The 5355-nt window shown below is 44.4% G+C and overlaps 1 long non-coding RNA gene across 1 annotated transcript; it reads right to left on the bottom strand.

Moving 5' to 3' along the window:
- Positions 1-2811: 2811 nt before the first annotated feature.
- Positions 2812-5118, bottom strand: LOC141233369 (uncharacterized). The gene is made up of 3 exons (XR_012299476.1): positions 5037-5118; positions 4653-4745; positions 2812-2897 (listed from the first exon to the last, which is right to left on the bottom strand). It is a non-coding gene; the product is annotated as an uncharacterized lncRNA (long non-coding RNA).
- Positions 5119-5355: the final 237 nt, after the last annotated feature.

Here is a 5355-nt window from a genome sequence, read left to right as displayed (position 1 = left end):
GACAGTAGGAATGAACCTGATGCACTCCTGAGAACTGGTGCAGCACAGAAAAAGTCATGGACGTGAGAGTGGGAGGTCCTGATTATGGAGGATATTAGTCTTGGCTCATTGGAGTGTAGATATGGTAGTAGACTGACATATGGGAGGAGTTGTAGAACAGTGCAGCACTGTGGAGAGCTTTGTGGGAGAGTGCAATGACTGGTACTGTGGAGGCGCCGGTGTAACTGCTGGACAGAAATATGAGCCTGGCTGCTGCATTCAGAATAATGACAAATGCAGTTAGTGTTAAGAAGCACAATTAGTGAGTTACAATTAGTTGTGAACTCAAGATGAAAAAAAATCAGAGCAACAGTAACAGCTTTTATTTTAATTTTTTTATTATTAATAATAGGATAGAAGGTTAAGACATGAACAAAACCATGAATATTATTAATAGATGAAATCATAGTCATGAACACAGCTGGGGTCAGATACCAGGTGATCAGTAAAAGCCAAGTCAGGCGAGTAGTATGAATACCGCGGAGCCTGATGATAGAGGCAAAACATATCCGGGTAAAGATGTTCCAGTGAGAAGGCCACAGGAAGCTGGTGAAGGTCCTTCTATACAGGTTCAGCAGTGATGGTGGATCTGCTGCATTTCTGGGCGCTAGATGCGGAGGTTTTCAGTCTTTTAGATGATGCTGGGGGAACAGTGACAACATGCACATATCCGAGCAGCCCTGGACAATCCACGCCGGCAGGATGATAAGATCCGGCGGAGGAGGGAACCTATGAGAAGAGAAATAAATATAATGTAAGTAATGGGACTCCGTATTACATGATACCACTGCGTGGACACTGCGGCCAAACGGCAGAGGAATCTTATCATACAGAGGTCAGGGATCATTGTCAGCCATCATACATGTGACAATCCCATCACTGACAGATGACATCTGCTCCACATGAATTATTCTCACTGACATCACACAACATAGAGCTGATTCTCACACTTACCTCGTCTCCTTCCTCTCTTTTCTTCATTTTCTGAGTTTTGTTGCTGTGTACTCAGATTTTTTTCAGATTTCCTTTCTTTCTGAGCTGGAAATTCTGATCAGAAAGTAAAAAAAACCCTCAGTAACAATATATTCTTATAGGATCTGCTTTGTATTTATAATGTAAGTAAAGGAGCTGATTCTCACACTTACCTCGTCTCTTTTGCCTCTTTTCTTTATTTTCTGAGTTTTGTTGCTCTCTAAGCAAATACAGCGAAGATTTTCTTTTCTCGAGAGCTGGAATTTCTGATCAGAAAGTAGAAAAAAAAAACAGTAACAATATATTCTTATAAGATCTGCTTTGTGTCTATAATGTAAGTAAAGGGACGACTTATTACTTGATACTACTGTGCGGTCACTGTGGCTGAACGACAGAGGAATCTTATTCATAAAGAGGTCAGGGATCATTGTTAGCCATCATATATGTGATGGTCCGTACTGGACATCTAGTGTCTCCCGGAAGTCTGTGTTACTGTTTTGGTTCAGCAGTCCGAACAAAGCTTGTTGAAAGGATGCAGCACAGCCAATCAACAAACTTTTCTGGTGTGGGCACTTCAGGCCCCATCACAGCCATGCCAAGTATTGGTATGCCTGTGATTGGCCGGCGCAGTATAAAGGGGACCCCATGTCATTTTTGGGGGTGCACCTCCCTTTAATAATCAGTGAAGGCTATGCAGACAGCCGTGAGCTGATATTAATAGCCTGGGAAGCTTCATGGACATTGGCCTCTTCCCAGAATAATAACACCAGACCCGAGCTGTCTGCTTTCCCTCATCTGGGCATTTTTTTATTTTATTTTTTTAATTATTATCTAAATACATGTACAGTAAGCTACACACACATACTGCACTAAATTATATATCTCACTGACAAATTTCTAACTATGCACAGGCACCGGCTGGTGAATACCGTATTTTTCGGACTATAAGACGCACCTAGGTTTTAGAAGAGTAAGATAGAAAAAAAATGTAAGCAAAAAATGTTGTCATGATGCCCTGTTAAGGGGGAGGGGGTCTGCTTCTGACAATGTGTAATGTACCCTACTTCCGTTAATATCCCCCATCCTGGTATATATGGCCCCCTCCTTCCTGTTATATGTGGCCCTCATCCCCATCCTGATATGCAATGGCACCCCAATCCACCATCCTGGTATGCATGGCTCCCCAATCCCCCATCCTGGTATGCATGGCCCCCTTATCCCTCTTCCTGGTATGTATGGCACCCTTCATCCTGTTATGTATGGCTCCCCCGCACACCCATCCAGGTATGTATGGCACCTTCATCCCTCTTCCTGGTATGTATGGTACCTTCATTCCTCTTGCATCCCTGTATGTATGGTCCCCCTCATCCTTCATCCCTGTATGTATGGACCCCCTCATCCCAGTATATATGGCCCCTTTCATCCCTGTATGTATGGCCCCCCTCATGCCTCATCCCTGTATGTATAGCCCCCCTCATCCTTGTATGCATTGCCTCCTCATCACTTATATGCATGGCCCCCTCATCCTTGTATGCATCGCCCCCCCTCATCCTTATATGCATGGCCCCCTTCATCCCTGTATGTATGGCCCCCTCATCCTGGTATGCTTGGCACCCCCTGTTCCCTGTCACGCTGCTCATAAAAAAAATAAACAATCATACTCACCTCCTCTCTCCTCCAGCGTTGTGTTCCCCGAACATCCACGGGTCTGCACATCCCTAATAACAACTGCTCCACATGAATTATTCTCACTGAATGACATCACACAACATGGAGCTGACTCTCACGCTTACCTCGTCTCTTTTCCCTCTTTTCTTCATTTTCTGAGATTTCTTGCTCTATACTCAGATATATTGAAGATTTTCTTTCCACGTCAGCTGGAATTTCTAATCAGAAAGTAAAAAAAAGCCCTCATTAACAATATATTCTTATAGGATCTGCTTTGTGTCCATAATGTAAGTAAAGGGACGACTTATTACTTGATACCACTGTGCGGTCACTGTGGCTGAACGGCAGAGGAATCTTATTCATAAAGAGGTCAGGGATCATTGTTAGCCATCATATATGTGACGGTCTGTACTGGACATCTAGTGTCTCCCGGAGGTCTGTGTTACTGTTCGGGTTCAACAGTCCGAACAAAGCTTGTTGAAAGGATGCAGCACAGCCAATCAACAAACTTTTCTGGTGTGGGCACTTCAGGCCCCATCACAGCCATGCCAAGTATTGGTATGCCTGTGATTGGCCGGCGCAGTATAAAGGGGACCCCACGTCATTTTTGGGGGTGCCCCCCCTTTTAATAATCAGTGAAGGCTATGCAGACAGCCGTGAGCTGATATTAATAGCCTGGGAAGCTTCATGGACATTGGCCTCTTCCCAGAATAATAACACCAGTCCCGAGCTGTCTGCTTTCCCTCATGTGGGCATTTTTTTATTTTATTTTTTAAATTATTATCTAAATACATGTACAGTAAGCTACACACACACACTGCACTAAATTATATATCTCACTGACAAATTTCTAACTATGCATAGGCACCGGCTGGTGAATACCGTATTTTTCGGACTATAAGACGCACCTAAGTTTTAGAGGAGCAAAATAGAAAAAAAATGTAAGCAAAAAATGTTGTCATGATGCCCTGTTAAGCTGGAGGGGGTCTGCTGCTGACACTGTTATAGGGGTAATGTACCCCACTTCTGTTAATATCCCCCATCCTGGTATATATGGCCCCCTCCTTCCTGTTATATGTGGCCCTCATCCCCATCCTGATATGCAATGGCACCCTAATCCACCATTCTGGTATGCATGGCACCCCAATCCCCCATCCTGGTATGCATGGCCCCCTCATCCCTCTTCCTGGTATGTATGGCACCCTTCATCCTGTTATGTATGGCGCCCCCGCACACCAATCCTGGTATGTATGGCACCTTCAACCCTCTTCCTGGTATGTATGGTACCTTCATTCCTCTTCCTGGTATGTATGGCACTCTTCAGCCCTGTATGTATGGCCCCCCTCATACTTCATCCCTGTATGTATGGACCCCCTCATCCCGGTATGTATGGCCCCCCTTCATCCCTGTATGTATGGCCCCCCCTCATGCCTCATCCCTGTATGTATAGTCCCTCTCATCCTTGTATGCATTGCCCCCCTCATCACTTATATGCATGGCCCCCTCATCCTTGTATGCATCGCCCCCCTCATCCTTATATGCATGGCCCCCTTCATCCCTGTATGTATGGCCCCCTCATCCTGGTATGCTTGGCACCCCCTGATCCCTATCACGCTGCTCATAAAAAAATAAACAATCATACTCACCTCCTCTCTCCTCCAGCGCTGTGTTCCCCTCTGTGCCGGAATATTCACTGCGTGCGTGGGGAGCAGTGACCACTCATTTTCCCTAATAGTTTGCACGTGGTAGCCGCAGCGCGGCTCCTGCTGCGCTCAGCTGTCTGTGTGCCCGCTATTAAAGTCCCATGAATATTCACCACATCCCGTTCGGGTTCGGGATCACGTTAGGGTAACATTCTTGAGCCTGATGGACCCGAACATCCACGGGTCTGCCCATCCCTAATAACAACTGCTCCACATGAATTATTCTCACTGAATGACATCACACAACATGGAGCTGACTCTCACACTTACCTCCTCTCTTTTCCCCCTTTTCTTCATTTTCTGAGATTTCTTGCTCTATACTCAGATATATCGAAGATTTTCTTTCGACGTCAGCTGGAGTTTCTAATCAGAAAGTAAAAAAAAGCCCTCATTAACAATATATTCTTACAGGATCTGCTTTGTATCTTTCCTGTATATAGTAGAATTGTTCTACTCCTGTCCCCTATACATCTGGTAATCTGGAAAAACTTTACAAAATTAGGCAAATAGAGATACAGTATGGGCCTATGGGCAACATAATTGGAATCCATGAAACATGTATAACATAGAAGACCACTAACAAAAATACCATATGAAAGTATTTGAGCCTTGACATCAACATTCTCATTTTTTGTGCTGTAGACATGTACATACCTGACAATGGGGACGAGGGTGGCAAGCTGGTAATAGCATCATCTCTAATAGACACAGGAAAAGATTCTTTCTGCCTGTTTGGAAGAAAATAAACGTGTAAATTACAAGTAAATTCGGTATAGAAGGGGTTGTCTCACTAGATTAACATCAACAATAAGGCCTATTAGGATATATAAGAGTTATGGTAGGGAAGGTTTCCTACTCAAAACTACCTTCTATAAAGCAGAGCGAAAAACCACTACCAAGAATGGCTGGCATGTAGTACTACATCTCTCCTACAGTGTGGGCATCACTAAAAGTGCATGACTGGCTGCAATTA

This window comes from Phyllobates terribilis, unplaced genomic scaffold (assembly GCF_046119375.1).
Source record: "Phyllobates terribilis strain yellow unplaced genomic scaffold, ASM4611937v1 Scaffold_584__1_contigs__length_1024158, whole genome shotgun sequence".
Classification (NCBI taxonomy): domain Eukaryota; kingdom Metazoa; phylum Chordata; class Amphibia; order Anura; family Dendrobatidae; genus Phyllobates; species Phyllobates terribilis.
The sequence above is the reverse complement of the archived record's forward strand: the minus strand, read 5'-3'. Positions and strand labels throughout refer to the sequence as shown.